Genomic DNA, 18675 nt, shown 5'->3' with positions numbered 1-18675 from the left:
GGCCCAATCCCCTTCCAGAGAGTCACACAAGCCCCCCAGCAGAGCTGGGCCCAGCAGCAGCTGCTCCCAGGCAGGAGGTTGTCTACAGTGGCCGGGGGAACCACACAGGCATGGCACGCACAGGCCCTGGTCTTTCACAACTGCTACGTCAGGCCATAGCAATAAATGCGAGGGAAGGACCAAAGAGGGCAAAAGCACACCTGCCACAAGTCTCTGCACTCCAATGCACACAGCCTGGAAACAAGCTGGAGGAACTCAGGCTCTGCCTGTGGTCACGCAGCAGCAGCATCCTTGGCGAACGTGGGCTGGCGTGAGACCGCTCACCCAGCTGCAGTGCTGCACCAGATGGCTACAAACTCGGCAGCAAAGACAGCCAGGGAGGGCCTGCCTTTCCTCCTCCGGAACACTCCTGCTGCTCCTGAAAAGCTGCTCCTGACAACAACTGGTGTTTTAACAGCTCCAAGGGTTTCCTGCAGAACAGGCAGCATCCGACAGGGGAGGTTCCTGAAGAGGCTGAGCAGTCATGAAGGGAAGGAAAGTCTTGTGCTGCCCGGAACCATTCCCAAGAAGCTGGTGGGAAGGGGAAGTCAGAAGAAAGAGTGGTGGGAAAACGCCCTGCAGGAAGGAGGGCCACCTCCCGGGTGGCCTGGGCGTGCAGCCAGCAGGTCAAGGGCAGTGGGGCTGCCCCTCTGCTGGGCACTGAGGAGACCGTGCCAGCAGGGCTTGGTCCCAGCAGGGGCTCCCCAGCGCTCCAGCACACGCAGGGACACCCGGGAGCAACTCTGGCAGAGGGGGCCCAGGCCGCAAAGGGGCTGGAGCACACAGCCCCCGCGGGGAGGCCAAGACCACCTCCCTGGCGCAAGAGCAGCTCTTCCCACAAGTAAGCTCGAGGGCCCACGCAAAGGAGGCCAAGGAGAGCAGCCTGCAGCCCCATGGTCCCCTGCCCACGGGGGCACCCTCCAGCTCCCACCATCCCCCTGCGGGGCACAGCCAGGCAGGGCCCCCACAGCTGGGGAGCGGGTCAGGTGTGCCGTCACCACGGCCTCCCCGTGTCAACAGTGACCTCAGCGCCACTGTTCCAGAGCTGTTAAGAGGCCGGTGGTGGGACACGACCCGGGATCGCGCTCTCCACTCCTGCCTGCCATGAGCCAGCCGGAGCGACTGTGGGCCAGGAGGAAGGCGGCGCTGCGCATCAAGAGGAAGGTGGGTGCCACCGTCTGGGACCGTCGCGCCACCCTCCTCCAGAGTGCCCCAGCCGCCTCGGAGCCCGTGGAGGAGGAGGAGGAGCCCATGGAGGTGGACCCCACAGAGGGGCAGCTTGCCCTGTGCCCCGTGGACCTGCCGCAGGGGCCAAAGAGGAGGAGGAGGTGCTAGCCCGGCAGGAGGCCCCCCGCTGACCACCAGCTGCGGCACAGCCCCCCCAGCAACACCAGGCTCCTGTCAGCACCCAGCCACGGAGAGCTGAGACCACCAGCCGGGGCACGCCGAGGATCACCGGGCCGCCCGTCGCCTCCTGGACTGCCCTGGACTGCTGCGCACCAACATCTGCCCGGCAGAGACAGGGCCCACCGCGGGGACACATCCCTCCCACGACTCCCCTCCACCTCTACTGCGGGACGGAGACAGCGCCCGGGAACAGCTCCCACCACCCTGCCACAGCTCTGTTTAGGCTACAGGTTAGGTTATAGGATAGATTTTTTTAGGAGTAGGAATATTATAGCATTTAGCATTCGTGTTACTCTAGGAGCATTAAGGTTCTTAGCAGTAAGATTTCTTAGTGTAGGGTTGGTTAGTCTATTCTTAGTGTGTAGTTGTTGACAGTTAGTTACAGTTAGGTAGAGGATTCTTAGTTCACAGAGAATATTCTATGTGTAGGGCACAGTTCTTCTCATTATTATCATTAGGTAGAGTTATTACTTCTGTTCCTAGTAGCATTACAGTTATTAGTTATAGGTATTATTGTTAGTTATTCTTCTGAGTTCTTCTTCTTCCTTCTTGTAGGGTAGTTCACGGTATAGGGTAGCATTAGGCTAGGTAGCTTCGAGTTGGTTACAGTAGTCTTAGTGTGTAGTTAGTCACAGTTCCAGTAGTCTTAGGGCAGTTACAGGAGCCTTAGTTCACAGTTAGTTCGGTCCTCCTCAGGGTAGAGGTAGTGTCTTTGGAGCCCCAGCGAGAGAGGAACGCACAAGAAGGGAGGGACTAACCTGGGCCAGACCTTCACCAAGGCCACGCTCCCAAAAGGTCCTGCAGCACCGAGGCGGCAGCACTGCCACCAAGCACCATCATGCGCACACATGCACGGGGTCCCAGGGCAACTGGGCTCAATCAGCTGGGCTACGAGGCAAGGCAAGAGTGTGTCTGTGCACAGCTGCTTGTCGGACTGGGCCCCCACAATCAGACTCTTTCCCACTACGGAAAAGCAGCAGGACTCTGGCATCTCTTGCACGACACGACATGACATGAGGGACTTTCACCAAACACGTGTCTTAATGCCAGTGTCTCCAGGTGCAGGAGAACGCCCCATGCAAAGTGACTGCGGCCACGACCGTGTGGGGCATCTCTGCCTTCCTAAGAAACCTTGGCAGGAGCCTGGACAAAGCACTAACAACAGCAACTTGACTTCGTGTCTCTCCTCAACGCTTGCATCTCCTGAACCGCTCGCAGTGTCCCCTCACTGGTGGTCGATTTTCCATTTCCTGCATCTCTACAGCAATCCTGGAATCTTTCTGCAGTGCACACTCAGAGGGGTGCACCTGAGAACCTGTAAAGTGGACACCTCAGAGAGATTTGGCATTGAAAAAAATTAAGGAGGCATTAAGGAAAGCACTGGCTCTAGGGCTCCCTGATTATAAAAAAACCTTCCCAGCTGTACATTCAGGAACAAGGGGTTGCCAGGGGAGTGCTGACTCCAATGCTACGTCCCCAACCCAAACCAGCCACATATTAGTTAGTACAAGTGGATGCCATCCTTTTGGGGACTCCTGGACGTATCCGTGCGGTGGCTGCTGCAGCAATCATTGTTGAGACATGTCCAACCATGCTTCTGGGACACCCTCTGACAGCACACGTCCCACACAAAGTGGAAATGTTATTGAAGAATTTTGTGTCTCACGTTCCAGCTCCACAGCAAGCACATAAATATGAACTACTTCTCTTAATGATGGACAATGTGACTATACAACATTGTAATACATTGAATCCAGCTACCCTGCTTCCCTTGCCCAGCAACGGAGAAAAACATTACCGTGAATGCACTAGGGTACTAAAGTATACTAACATACTAAAGTATGCTTTTGGAGTTTGTCATGCAGTAAGGGCACTATGGAAAGAGCGAGGGTTCTTAACCTCCGGCGGAAAGAACATCGCAAAGGGCCCACAAGTCCGCAAACTGCTGCATGCTATTCAAGATCCTAAGCACAGTGCTATTCCTCATTGCCCTGCACATCGCCAAGGTAGGCCCACCGTAGAAAAAGGGAACAAGTCTGCTGATTCAGCTGCCCGAGCAGCTGCCTTGCAATGGGGTGTTTTGTTATGCCCCACTGCGATGGATGGACCAGATGTGTCCCAGCTATCCAACATACATGACAAAGAATGTACCAAGGAAGAAAAGGAGAGGTGGGAACAGCTTGGAGGGGGACGAGGCGAAACTGGAATTTGGACAATCGGAGGTAAGCCTGTATTGCCTAGGAAAGATCTGCTACCTGTGGCACCATGGCTCCATGAAAAAGGACAAGGCGGAATTGAAGGTGTTGCGGCACAAATAAAAAGACTCCTGGGCAGCTCCAGAGAGATATGCAGCTTCAAAGTAAATAGTATCCAGCTGTGATCAATGTCACAATGAATAGGACAGCAAAAACAAAATGAGCAAAGGTGTGTGCAGAAACTAACCTAACCCAAAATGGCCACAGGTTTTAAGTTTAGTGCTATGGGACATTAGAAACACACCTCGGAAAAGCGTTGGTCTTACCCCAGCAGAAATACTATTTGGTAGACGTTTGGCTGTCCCAGGGACTTATTTACCTGTATCAGAAGAACTGGTGGATGGGGATGACCGTGTAACGAGGAATGTAATATACCTTCAGAACACGATTAACCATTTACAGAAACGAGCTGCTCTGGCACAGCCTGTATCTCTAGACTTACAAGTCCATACCTATGTACCAGGAGATTTGGTACTGATAAAAAGGTACATCCGAAAGCATACATGGGAACCAAAGTGGGAAGGAGCGTACACTGTACTTGTGTCTTCCTATTTTGCAGTTAAAATTGCTGAGCGGCAATCCTGGGCTCCTCATTCGCATGCTAAAACACACAATCCACCTGCTACCAAGAATGCCACACGTACTGCATGGGTAACTATGGTAGCCTCGACAAGGGGTCGCAGAGAGAAGCACATCTTTTGCTGTTTTGCTGATAAAAAGGTTACTTTGGAAAGAGAAGAAGAAATGGGCCGTTGTTGTAGTAAGACCTGTCATGCTGAACAATGTTGTATAGAGGTATAGAGGTTCCTGTGAACGCTCGTGCGAGTCTCGAGGACATTTCTATGGACGGTCGCATTGTGTGTCAGGTAAAACATGACTTAACTACTCCTACGATCACTAGTAGCATTACTCCCACTACTCAACCTCCCACCCCTAAACTAAAACTTTGGACATATCTAATAGGACCGCACGTGATGAAGAAAGGAGGTCAACAAACCGTGCTGCTTAATCCAACTTGGTCCTTCAAACAAGTAGAACTCAGCTTGCAAGTAAACATCACAGGGCTCAAGCCCCAACGCGCGCCTTTCTTGCAAAACGTATACGTTGCATGGGAGACATGGTTAAACAGCAGGGAACAAAACCTAAGAAAACGACACATCACGGGCCTGATGGGGACTGGCCTAGGTGTATTAAATGGTATCGATGCAGAAGTGCTGATGAATAAATTGGGCGCACCCACAACAGATTTGTTTAAGCTGCAACATCCGTTGCCATCATCGTTGACCGCAGCAGGGAAAGTACAATGGCTGATACCAGACCTGTTACCTCGGAGGGAGGAGATTAATGAGCAAGACCACCGATTAACAATAGACACGTTAGGGGTACTTCAAGGAAACACCTCACTTGCCCTTAGCTGCATTCAAGCCCAACTTTGGCTACAAACAATAGCTGCCTCAGGAATAAGGGAAGGGGAGAATGGTATGCTTCCAGCAGAAATCCAAACATTAATATGGGAAAAGAGTGCCGTATCGGAACGGAAATATCAAGCTGGGTGGCAAATGCCTAAGTTCACATTCAGTAAGGAGCAAAAAGTGGTAACTGCTTTTGTCCTCACTATTCAACAAGCATGGGGTAATGTTAGATCACAATAAGAGTTTAAATTTGCGCGTGTGTAACTTCACAATGCTAAAGGCACGTGGCTGCAATTATCCAAGCCCAGTAACAACTCCTCAGTTACTCCAGGAAAATTATTCATTGAGTCATGAATTGTGAGATCACCAGTACCTACTGGAACGAATCTCCATCTAGTGAAGGAAGTACTACACCATGACCAATGCGACAATGCTCCACAAGGTCAAAGAAACAGGGAAAAGCACACTGATGACCGTAGAGCATGACACACAACAAATTCAAATGAGACTTGAAAGAGTCAAAAAAGACGCGGCACGTCAATGGTGGGAAACTTTGTTTGGGTGGTCTCCCACCGCTTCTGCCTTCCATAATCGTTTGCTGCATCCTGTAGTGATTCTGCTCTGTCTAGGCATCGTGTGCTTTGCACTCACCTTGGCATTGTATATCAAATTTCGGAGGCGGGCTGCTCGTCTTGGAAAATGGATAGATTACAAAGACGAACAGCCAGAAAAACAAATGGGGGGTTTGTAAGAAAACCACTGTCATTTCCATTGGCATAACCTTGATTCAACTTAGCATCAGTGCTTGGAGCAGTGAAGCCTGCAGGCCTAAGCTTGAACTTTAACCAAACCTGTGGCATACTGCTGACAGAACAACTGCAGAACCAGCTCAAATCAGCCCTCAAAGACACAGCACACAATGGACAGAGGTCTCGGTTAACCTCCGGATAAGATAAGGCGCTGTGAAGCAGGAACAGCAGCAACTGTCCTGGGATGTAGACACGAACCAATCAAAAGGATAGAGACCACCCACTCAGGAAAGAAGCCTGGAAGAGACTGTCACTGGCAGGCGGGGAAATAAGACTGTAAGGAGTATAATCACCCCCACATTTCTTTGTTCTCGGTCCCTCTTTGGAGGCACCCAGCTCGAGCTGAAATAAACCATCGTATAAGAGTCTGATTCAGACTTAGCGGTGAATGCCTGGGGACCTTTGTAACAATATAAAGCACATTAATCCCTGTGGACATGGTTTTCTGGAAAGCTTGGGACATGCAGCTTACTTCACAACATATAATGTTTGTTGTCATCATTTCACTCTGTGTGGAGGGAACAGGTGTGTGCTCATACGCTAATCTTGTCCTGCAGTACACAACAACTGTCACAACTCAGACACGCTGAGGCTGCATCACACACCTCTCCCATCCCAATGTATCCTGGGATGCAGCCCTGCCCTTCTGCTGTGTCAGCCACTCCTCCCAGTTTAGTATCATCAGCCAACTTGCTGAGGGTGCACTCTGTCCCTACATCCAAGTCACTGATGTGCAAGTTAAACCATACTGGGCGCAGTATTGACCCCTGGGGGACACCGCTAGCTACAGGCCTCCAACTTGACTCTGCGCCATTGATGACAGCCCTCTGAGCTTTGCCATGCAGCCAGCTCTCAGTCCACCTCACCAGCCACTCATCCGTTCCACACGTCCTGAGCTTACCTAGCAGGATGTGAATGCCTGGGGACCTTTGTAACAATTTGGTCTGAGACAACCAGAGGAGGAGGAAACTCCGTATTAGTGCTGCTTAACCCTTGGCAGCGAGAATTACACTATGCTGCACCGACCACAGCCCTGTGGGGAAAAGCTAGCGCTAATTTGGGAAAGCATAGCCAATCCTACTCGTGAGGCTGTGCAAGCCCTTACCGCTGAACTATCAGCAATACAGCAAATGGCATTGTAAAATCAGGGGCACTCAGCTTCCTCCTAGCTGCCACAGGCACCTTTTGTACCCTGACTGGGGAAGACCGTTGTACCTTTATACCCCAAAATGACAATCAAGTGCTCCATGAGATTCAGAAAACACTTGGCGCTGTCAACACACTACATCACAGCGACCATTAGTCCCTGTGAACATGGTTTTCTGGAAAGCTTGGGACACGGAGCTTCTCTTATTTCACAATGTATAATGTGTGTTGTCATCATTTTACTGTGCGCGGAGGGAACAGTTGTGTGCTCGTATGCTGATCTTGTTATGCAGTAAACAAGCTGTAAGACTGTAAGACTGCCATGTAGGAGCAAGCACTAAACACTTATAAGGGGGCAGCCGTGCTGCACCGGGAGTCCTTGCTCTTTACAGGTCCCTCAAGTTAGCGAACATCTGACAGCATGCTGGGCACGAGGCCATCCCTGGTGCAACGCCACATGGCCGTGCCCACCTCCCCGGTGCCGATAATGCGAGGGAGGGCAGGAGCCAGCATGGCCGGCCCCCGCGCACCCTGCGCATCCTCCCGTGTGTGCTGCTGCTCCCTGCCTGAAAGCACCACTCGGGCTCCCCTGGGGGCTCTCCGACAGCCCCTGCCCCCTGCCACAGCCCAGGCTTCGGGGCCCAGTCCCCTCCAGAGAGCCTCACAGGCCCCCCAGCAGAGCGGCCCAGCAGCAGCCGCTCCCAGGCAGGAGCCTTTCCCAGCAGAGGCTGCCCTGGCGGACAACTGCTCCCGGCCGGCCCAGCCCCGCCGCCCCCCACGCCCTCCCCACCCTCGGGCCCAGCGCCCAGGGAGCAGTCGCTGCCTCCCCGGCACACGAGCACGCCACAGGCTGCGGCATCGCTCGCGGCTCCCCGCGCGGCCGCCGGGAACGGCGCTTTCGGCCGCCGCGGCTTCTCCCGAGCCCCGAGAGCGGAGGCGCCGCCGGCCGGGGCCAGGGCCGAGCCAGCGGCAGCCGTGGCCGCCCAGGCCCCGCCCCCACGGCCTGGACGGGACGCCTCCCCCCCACAGACCCCGCCCCCTTCCGCCGCGCGCTCCCCATTGGCTCCCGCGGCTCGTGGGCTCCCGGGGCGGGACACGCCCCAGGGGGAGGGCGGCACTGCGCCTGCGCCTGCCCCGCGGGAGAGGGGGAGGGGGGGGTGGGCGGGGGGAGCGGGGCTCTGGCAGGCGGGGCTCTGGGCATGCGTGCTGGCGCGGAGGAGGGGCACTGAGGGCCGGGGCGGGGCCGGCTCTGCGCAGGCGCTGTGGCGGCACGGCCAGGCGGGGCCGGAGCGTGCGGCCCGCGGCTGCCCCGGCCCCGGCGCCGGCGCCGGCCAGGCGGCGTGTGCAGCCCGGTCAGGCCGCGCGCGGCGGGAGCCGATGGGGGAGCGCGGTGGGGCTGGGGGGAAGGGCCGTGGGGCGGGAGGCGTCACTTCCGGCGCAGGCGGGCGGGGGAGCAGGTGTGGCAATGGCTGCCGCCCGGCTGGGCCTGGCTGGGCCCGGTTCCCCCCCGCCGTCCCTCGGCCCCCTCCGCCGACGCCGACCCGCGTGGCGGCTGCCGAGCCCTCCCGCCGCCTGCCCCCGCCCCGCTGCCTGGCGGCGCCCCCGGCGCGGGGCGGGGGCGCTGCTGCCGGGGCTGCCGCGCAGCCTCGCCCCGGTGTCGCGGCTCGGGCACTGCGTGGTGCCCGCTGGTGGCCCTGGGCCCTCTGGGTCGCTGGGAGGAGTTTTGGAAGTAAACCCTGGGCTGTGGCGGGGGGCTGTCTGTGAGGCGCCCGGTGAGCCCGAGTGGTGCTTTCAGGCAGTGGTGCAGAAGTGCAGCGCTCAGTTGTTTGGATGGCTGTGCTGTGTGAGGAGTGCCCTGCTTCTTGTGCAGCTTGAAGTTGTGGGCCTGAAGAAGCTGTCCTGTCGGGGAAAGGGGAGAGGAGAGGGCTGTGAAAAGGGCAGGGCCAGAGCTTGGGGACGTAGGTGTAGGAGGAGAGTGTTTTCTTAAGGGCCCAGTGAGTGTGGGATAGCCAGAGAGTGTGTTGCAGGTGTGCCCTGTGAAAAGGGGTCTCTTTGGTGACAATGCAGATACTCCTTGGTGGAGGAGAAGGGATGTCTCGACAGGCAGCTTCAATGTCTGTGTAGTTTTAAGGAGGTGTCAACGCAGGGCAGCCCGAGCAGCCTGTAATACCTGTGTGTCTGGTGAGCTGGTGCGTACAGCTCTGTGGGCACTGCCTCTTTGCCTGTCCTACCATGGAAGGAGCACCTGAGTAAGCTTGTGCTGATGCCCCGTGTTGCCGTAGCTGTGGGGGACCTGAGCGTCTTGTGTGCGTCCTCAGGAGCGCACAGAGACACGCGTGCGGTGGCCAAGGTTAGCCTGCGTACAAGAGAGGTCACGTGAGGCAGCTTGCTAGCTCCGTTGAGCAAGGAGTGGGGGTTGTCGGTCACGTGGCTTGGAAAGGGCTAAGGAAAGAAGGGTCTAGTGAAGCCTGGCGACTAATGCTGCAGAGTGAGGGAAACGGGTGTTGTTTGTACTTTGTTAGGCCAGCTTCAGCCAAGAAGGAGCTGCTGTGATGGTGAGAGGCGCTGCGGTTTCTTTGCCTTCCTTAAGGAGCCTGGGATGCCGGGAGGCCTGTTGCAGTGAGTCAGCTGCTCAGCACGGAGTTCTGATTGCCTGACTCCAGTGTGGTCACGTGCAGTTCCCCCTGTGTTGTCCAACTCCAGGTCAGCCGTGAGGAGCTCCACCCGCTAAGGAAGGTCGCCTGGGTCGAGGCTAAGGTATAACTTGCTGCAGCGCAGTGGTGTTCTCGTGCAGTGTGTATTGAAAAATACCCCTTGCCCAAGTATGTGAGGTCTCTTTTCCAAGTTGTGTGCTGACCCTTTTATGTGCCCCCAAGTCTCCAAAGCATCTGAGTGTGGGTTCTGTTTTTTCAGCCTTGAAGGGTTTGGTATTTCTGAAGGCAGGAGTCAGTCATGCTTTCTGCAGTGGCTCTGTGAGCACCTTCCTGCTGGCTGTTGCAAGGGCCTTTGTTGCCACTTACTGAAGCCAGTGTCACCTTTTTGTTTCCAGGTTTGTGCATAAAGATGAGCAATCGGAAGAAGAATTCGCTGAGAAGGCCTGCCTAAAAGGTACTGTGGCAATGTGCTGATCCAGTGTAGAGATGCCAGAAGTGTGTTGCCCTCATAGGAACGTATCTTGCCAAAGCCCCCGGCCTGGCAGAAAGGTGCCCCAGCCGCTCGGCTGCAGTTTGGGGTGAGGACGAGGACCTTCTCCCCATCTGCCCCACGGAGGCTGGGAGGGTCCTCGTGCCCCCCAGGCAGGTGTGGGGCAGCAGCGAGTGTCCCCCTCCCCAATGCCTGCGTCCCTCTCCCAAGTCCCAGGTGGCTCTCTCGCGGCCTGTGCCTCTCTCGTGGCCTGTGCCTCTGTCCAAAACCCCTGGCTCCCTCTCCCTAATGTGCTTGTGCCCTTCCCCAGGCCTGGCAGGTGCTCCACAGAGTCCAGGTTCCTGTTCCCAGCTTTGGGACCCTGTTCCCAACAGCTGGGTCCCTTTCCTCAGCCCCAGGTCGCTGCCCGCAGTTCCTGGGCTGTGCTCGCTGATGGGCCATGTGTCCCTAGCGCTTGGTGGAAGGCTCATAGACTGGCATAAGGAGAAGCTGGAGCAGGTTTGCAGCCATACGTGGGGTATGTGGGCTCAGCCGTGCCTGGTGGGGAGGGGGCCAGGCTTGGGCAGAGCATCCCCATGCCTGCTCCTGGCTCGGAGATCTCTGGCAGACTGTCCTGGAGGGAATTTTGGGGGTATCTGGGGCATCGCTGAGCAGGGACCAGTCGCCTTGTGCCCTGCTCCCCCTTGTCCGTTTCTGGAGAAGCTTCCTGGGGTCTCTGCCGATATGGGGCTCGCTTGCCACTCTCTTTCCTCCCCTTTCAGTCCTCCAGAGCTTGGAGAATGACAGCAGCCTCCGGTGCGCTACCAGGGGATGCAGACAATCTTCATCCTCCAAGCGCCCAGGAAAGTGCCCCCATCAGGCTTCTCCTGCCGAGAGCCTGGCAGCGATGGCACGCAGCTGTGGGCCCTGGGTCACCCTGAGCATCTGCAAATTGGGTGTCTCCAACTCTCCGATCCACCCGCTGTGCAGAGGACATGAAGTGAAGCAGGTGGCTCGGGGGCCACGTCCGGCTGGGCTTGCCCAAGGATGGAGACAGTGCAACCTGCCTGGGAAAGTTGTTCCCATGCCTGCCTACGCCCCTAGTCCTTTTTTTCCTCCCGTTTACCTGGAAGGCTGGGGCAGATAGGGCTGGCAAGGTGAGTGTATTGCGGGGAGCATGGGTGCCCGAGTTGGGCCCCGGAGAGGAGCTGCCTGCAGCTGGGAGCGCAAGTGGTGAGGTAGGGCATGGGAGCGTGTGTGCGCTGTGGGGCCTGGCAGCGAATGCGAAGGCAAAGCTAGTAGCTGTTGCCCTCACAACAGGGGAGCTTTGTGGGGCTGCATCCAAGGCACTGGGATGGCATGGCCAGTCCCCAGCACTCCAGTGAGCAGTAGCGCACACAGAAGGATGGGCAGGGTGTGTGTGAGCCGGCCATGCTGACTCCTGCCCTCCCTTGCATTATCAGCACCGGGGAGGTGAGCACGGCCATGTGGCATTGCACCAGGGATGGCCTCATGCCCAGGATTCTGTCAGATGTTCGCTAACTTGAGGGACGTGTAAAGAGCAAGGACTCCCGGTGCAGCACGGCTGCCCCCTTATAAGTGTTTATTGCTTGCTCCTACATGGCAGTCTTACAGGCTGCTTTGCTTTGGCCAAGCACTAAACTGTTATCCTTCACTCACCTTGGGCTCAAAACTAAGTTGCTGTCTTGGGGCTCCCGATGCCTCGATGCCTTGTCAGTCACGGAGGAATGGCAGTGTGGGCATCCCCTTCTCACCGACTGGTGTCCAGGGGGCAGTCCGGAGCAGGGTCTTTACCATATAGGGTGGCATTAACCTTTCCTAATTCTCCCTGTTGTTCCCCCCGAAAGCAGCAGCTTAAACCCCTCCCCAGCTGTGTTTTATCCAACAACTTCCACTCCCTACAACTCCCTTTTCTACTTTTTGATCCCTAATTTCCCCACTGTTCCCCGGAAGTGGTGAGAGTTTCTGCGGTGTCATCCCATTTTCAATCACTATGTTCCCCCACGGCTCTGCAGTGAGGTGCCTCAGGCCGCGGATACCCCAGGGGGTTGCCGACTGGAGGGAGGCACCAGCGCATGCTGCTGGCATGGGGGCTGTGCTCTGCAGGAGGCCCCGTCTTGCCTGCAGGCTGTGACATTGTCCACCCTTTGACACTGTTGGAAACCTTTGTGATTTGAAATATGTAGAGCTCAGTTTTGCCCAAACCATTTTTCCAGGATTCATATGCAGGATACATTGGGATGGGAGAGGTGTGTGATGCAGCCTCAGCGTGTCTGAGTTGTGACAGTTGTTGTGTACTGCAGGACAAGATTAGCACATGAGCACACACCTGTTCCCTCCACACACAGTAAAATGATGACAACAAACATTATATGTTGTGAAGTAAGCTGCATGTCCCAAGCTTTCCAGAAAACCATGTCCACAGGGACTAATGTGCTTTATATTGTTACAAAGGTCCCCAGGCATTCACCGCTAAGTCCGAATCAGACTCTTATACGATGGTTTATTTCAGCTCGAGCTGGGTGCCTCCAAAGAGGGACCGAGAACAAAGAAATGTGGGGGTGATTATACTCCTTACAGTCTTATTTCCCCGCCTGCCAGTGACAGTCTCTTCCAGGCTTCTTTCCTGAGTGGGTGGTCTCTATCCTTTTGATTGGTTCGTGTCTACATCCCAGGACAGTTGCTGCTGTTCCTGCTTCACAGCGCCTTATCTTATCCGGAGGTTAACCGAGACCTCTGTCCATTGTGTGCTGTGTCTTTGAGGGCTGATTTGAGCTGGTTCTGCAGTTGTTCTGTCAGCAGTATGCCACAGGTTTGGTTAAAGTTCAAGCTTAGGCCTGCAGGCTTCACTGCTCCAAGCACTGATGCTAAGTTGAATCAAGGTTATGCCAATGGAAATGACAGTGGTTTTCTTACAAACCCCCCATTTGTTTTTCTGGCTGTTCCTCTTCGTAATCTATCCATTTTCCAAGACGAGCAGCCCGCCTCCGAAATTTGATATACAATGCCAAGGTGAGTGCAAAGCACACGATGCCTAGACAGAGCAGAATCACTACAGGATGCAGCAAACGATTATGGAAGGCAGAAGCGGTGGGAGACCACCCAAACAAAGTTTCCCACCATTGACGCGCCGCGTCCTTTTTGACTCTTTCAAGTCTCATTTGAATTTGTTGTGTGTCATGCTCTACGGTCATCAGCGTGCTTTTCCCTGTTTCTTTGACCTTGTGGAGCATTGTCCGCATTGGTCATGGTGTAGTACTTCCTTCACTAGATGGAGATTCGTTCCAGTAGGTACTGGTGATCTCACAATTCATGACTCAATGAATAATTTTTTTCCTGGAGTAACTGAGGAGTTGTTACTGGGCTTGGATAATTGCAGCCACGTGCCTTTAGCATTGTGAAGTTACACACGCGCAAATTTAAACTCTTACTGTGATCTAACATTACCCCATGCTTGTTGAATAGTGAGGGCAAAAGCAGTTACCACTTTTTGCTCCTTACTGAATGTAAACTTAGGCATTTGCCACCCAGCTTGATATTTCCGTTCCGATATGGCACTCTTTTCCCATATTAATGTTTGGATTTCTGCTGGAAGCATACCATTCTCCCCTTCCCTTATTCCTGAGGCAGCTATTGTTTGTAGCCAAAGTTGGGCTTGAATGCAGCTAAGGGCAAGTGAGGTGTTTCCTTGAAGTACCCCTAACGTGTCTATTGTTAATCGGTGGTCTTGCTCATTAATCTCCTCCCTCCGAGGTAACAGGTCTGGTATCAGCCATTGTACTTTCCCTGCTGCGGTCAACGATGATGGCAACGGATGTTGCAGCTTAAACAAATCTGTTGTGGGTGCGCCCGATTTATTCATCAGCACTTCTGCATCGATACCATTTAATACACCTAGGCCAGTCCCCATCAGGCCCGTGATGTGTCGTTTTCTTAGGTTTTGTTCCCTGCTGTTTAACCATGTCTCCCATGCAACGTATACGTTTTGCAAGAAAGGCGCGCGTTGGGGCTTGAGCCCTGTGATGTTTACTTGCAAGCTGAGTTCTACTTGTTTGAAGGACCAAGTTGGATTAAGCAGCACGGTTTGTTGACCTCCTTTCTTCATCACGTACGGTCCTATTAGATATGTCCAAAGTTTTAGTTTAGGGGTGGGAGGTTGAGTAGTGGGAGTAATGCTACTAGTGATCGTAGGAGTAGTTAAGTCATGTTTTACCTGACACACAATGCGACCGTCCATAGAAATGTCATTGAGACTCGCACGAGCATTCACAGGAACCTCTATACCTCTATACAACATTGTTCAGCATGACAGGTCTTACTACAACAACGGCCCATTTCTTCTTCTCTTTCCAATGTAACCTTTTTATCAGCAAAACAGCAAAAGATGTGCTTCTCTCTGCGACCCCTTGTCGAGGCTACCATAGTTACCCATGCAGTACGTGTGGCATTCTTGGTAGCAGGTGGATTGTGTGTTTTAGCATGCGAATGAGGAGCCCAGGATTGCCGCTCAGCAATTTTAACTGCAGAATAGGAAGACACAAGTACAGTGTACGCTCCTTCCCACTTTGGTTCCCATGTATGCTTTTGGATGTACCTTTTTATCAGTACCAAATCTCCTGGTACATAGGTATGGACTTGTAAGTCTAGATATACAGGCTGTGCCAGAGCAGCTCATTTCTGTAAATGGTTAATCGTGTTCTGAAGGTACATTACATTCCTCGTTACACGGTCATCCCCATCCACCAGTTCTTCTGATACAGGTAAATAAGTCCCTGGGACAGCCAAACGTCTACCAAATAGTATTTCTGCTGGGGTAAGACCAACGCTTTTCCGAGGTGTGTTTCTAATGTCCCATAGCACTAAACTTAAAACCTGTGGCCATTTTGGGTTAGGTTAGTTTCTGCACACACCTTTGCTCATTTTGTTTTTGCTGTCCTATTCATTGTGACATTGATCACAGCTGGATACTATTTACTTTGAAGCTGCATATCTCTCTGGAGCTGCCCAGGAGTCTTTTTATTTGTGCCGCAACACCTTCAATTCCGCCTTGTCCTTTTTCATGGAGCCATGGTGCCACAGGTAGCAGATCTTTCCTAGGCAATACAGGCTTACCTCCGATTGTCCAAATTCCAGTTTCGCCTCGTCCCCCTCCAAGCTGTTCCCACCTCTCCTTTTCTTCCTTGGTACATTTTGTGTCATGTATGTTGGATAGCTGGGACACGTCTGGTCCATCCATCGCAGTGGGGCATAACAAAACATCCCATTGCAAGGCAGCTGCTCGGGCAGCTGAATCAGCAGAATTGTTCCCTTTTCTACGGTGGGCCTACCTTGGCGATGTGCAGGGCAATGAGGAATAGCACTGTGTTTAGGATCTTGAATAGCATCCAGCAGTTTGCGGACTTGTGGGCCCTTTGCGATGTTCTTTCCGCCGGAGGTTAAGAACCCTCGCTCTTTCCATAGTGCCCCTACTGCATGACAAACTCCAAAAGCATACTTTAGTATGTTAGTATACTTTAGTACCCTAGTGCATTCACGGTAATGTTTTTCTCCGTTGCTGGGCAAGGGAAGCAGGGTAGCTGGATTCAATGTATTACAATGTTGTATAGTCACATTGTCCATCATTAAGAGAAGTAGTTCATATTTATGTGCTCGCTGTGGAGCTGGAACGTGAGACACAAAATTCTTCAATAACATTTCCACTTTGTGTGGGACGTGTGCTGTCAGAGGGTGTCCCAGAAGCATGGTTGGACATGTCTCAACAATGATTGCTGCAGCAGCCACTGCACGGATACGTCCAGGAGTCCCCAAAAGGATGGCATCCACTTGTACTAACTAATATGTGGCTGGTTTGGGTTGGGGACGTAGCATTGGAGTCAGCACTCCCCTGGCAACCCCTTGTTCCTGAATGTACAGCTGGGAAGGTTTTTTTATAATCAGGGAGCCCTAGAGCCAGCGCTTTCCTTAATGCCTCCTTAATTTTTTTCAATGCCAAATCTCTCTGTGGTGTCCACTTGTCGTGTCGTGCAAGAGATGCCAGAGTCCTGCTGCTTTTCCGTAGTGGGAAAGAGTCTGATTGTGGGGGCCCAGTCCGACAAGCAGCTGTGCACAGACACACTCTTGCCTTGCCTCGTAGCCCAGCTGACTGAGCCCAGTTGCCCTGGGACCCCGTGCATGTGTGCGCATGATGGTGCTTGGTGGCAGTGCTGCCGCCTCGGTGCTGCAGGACCTTTTGGGAGCGTGGCCTTTGTGAAGGTCTGGCCCAGGTTAGTCCCTCCCTTCTTGTGCGTTCCTCTCTCGCTGTGGCTCCAAAGACACTACCTCTACCCTGAGGAGGACCGAACTAACTGTGAACTAAGGCTCCTGTAACTGCCCTAAGACTACTGGAACTGTGACTAACTACACACTAAGACTACTGTAACCAACTCGAAGCTACCTAGCCTAATGCTACCCTATACCGTGAACTACCCTACAAGAAGGAAGAAGAAGAACTCAGAAGAATAACTAAGACTAATACCTATAACGAATAACTGTAACGCTACTAGGAACAGAAGTAATAACTCTACCTAATGATAATAATGAGAAGAACTGTGCCCTACACATAGAATATTCACTGTGAACTAAGAATCCTCTACCTAACTGTAACTAACTGTCAACAACTACACACTAAGAATAGGCTAACCAACCCTACACTAAGAAATCTTACTGCTAAGAACCTTAATGCTCCTAGAGTAACACGAATGCTAAATGCTATAATAATCCTACTCCTAAAAAAATCTATCCTATAACCTAACCTGTAGCCTAAACAGAGCTGTGGCAGGGTGGTGGGAGCTGTTCCCGGGCGCTGTCTCCGTCCCGCAGTGGAGGTGGAGGGGAGTCGTGGGAGGGATGTGTCCCCGCGGTGGGCCCTGTCTCTGCCGGGCAGATGTTGGTGCGCAGCAGTCCAGGGCAGTCCAGGAGGCGACGGGCGGCCTGGTGATCCTCGGCGTGCCCCGGCTGGTGGTCTCAGCTCCCCGTGGCTGGGTGCTGGCAGGAGCCTGGTGTTGCTGGGGGGGCTGTGCCGCAGCTGGTGGTCAGCGGGGGGCCTCCTGCCGGGCTAGCACCTCCTCCTCCTCTTTGGCCCCTGGGGCAGGTCCACGAGGCACAGGGCAAGCTGCCCCTCTGCGGGGTCCACCTCCATAGGCTCCTCCTCCTCCTCCACGGGCTCCGAGGCGGCTGGGGCACTCTGGAGGAGGGCGGCGCGGCGGTCCCAGACGGTGGCACCCACCTTCCTCTTGATGCGCAGCGCCGCCTTCCTCCTGGCCCACAGTCGCTCCGGCTGGCTCATGGCAGGCAGGAGTGGAGAGCGCGATCCCGGGTCGTGTCCCACCACCGGCCTCTTAACAGCTCTGGAACAGTGGCGCTGAGGTCACTGTTGACACGGGGAGGCCGTGGTGACGGCACACCTGACCCGCTCCCCAGCTGTGGGGGCCCTACCTGGCTGTGCCCCGCAGGGGGATGGTGGGAGCTGGAGGGTGCCCCCGTGGGCAGGGGACCATGGGGCTGCAGGCTGCTCTCCTTGGCCTCCTTTGCGTGGGCCCTCGAGCTTACTTGTGGGAAGAGCTGCTCTTGCGCCAGGGAGGTGGTCTTGGCCTCCCCGCGGGGGCTGTGTGCTCCAGCCCCTTTGCGGCCTGGGCCCCCTCTGCCAGAGTTGCTCCCGGGTGTCCCTGCGTGTGCTGGAGCGCTGGGGAGCCCCTGCTGGGACCAAGCCCTGCTGGCACGGTCTCCTCAGTGCCCAGCAGAGGGGCAGCCCCACTGCCCTCGACCTGCTGGCTGCACGCCCAGGCCACCCGGGAGGTGGCCCTCCTTCCTGCAGGGCGTTTTCCCACCACTCTTTCTTCTGACTTCCCCTTCCCACCAGCTTCTTGGGAATGGTTCCGGGCAGCACAAGACTTTCCTTCCCTTCATGACTGCTCAGCCTCTTCAGGAACCTCCCCTGTCAGATGCTGCCTGTTCTGCAGGAAACCCTTGGAGCTGTTAAAACACCAGTTGTTGTCAGGAGCAGCTTTTCAGGAGCAGCAGGAGTGTTCCAGAGGAGGAAAGGCAGGCCCTCCCTGGCTGTCTTTGCTGCCGAGTTTGTAGCCATCTGGTGCAGCACTGCAGCTGGGTGAGCGGTCTCACCGCAGCCCACGTTCGCCAAGGATGCTGCTGCTGCGTGACCACAGGCAGAGCCTGAGTTCCTCCAGCTTGTTTCCAGGCTGTGTGCATTGGAGTGCAGAGACTTGTGGCAGGTGTGCTTTTGCCCTCTTTGGTCCTTCCCTCGCATTTATTGCTATGGCCTGACGTAGCAGTTGTGAAAGACCAGGGCCTGTGCGTGCCATGCCTGTGTGGTTCCCCCGGCCAGTGTAGACAACCTCTCTGGGAGCAGGGGGTGGTCTTCTTGTCTGGCAGCATGAGGAGCCGGCTGCTCTGCACAGGAGCCAGGAT

The sequence above is a fragment of the Struthio camelus genome, chromosome 21, assembly GCF_040807025.1.
Source record: "Struthio camelus isolate bStrCam1 chromosome 21, bStrCam1.hap1, whole genome shotgun sequence".
In the NCBI taxonomy this organism is placed as follows: Eukaryota; Metazoa; Chordata; class Aves; order Struthioniformes; family Struthionidae; genus Struthio; species Struthio camelus.
This window is presented reverse-complemented; position numbering follows the sequence as displayed.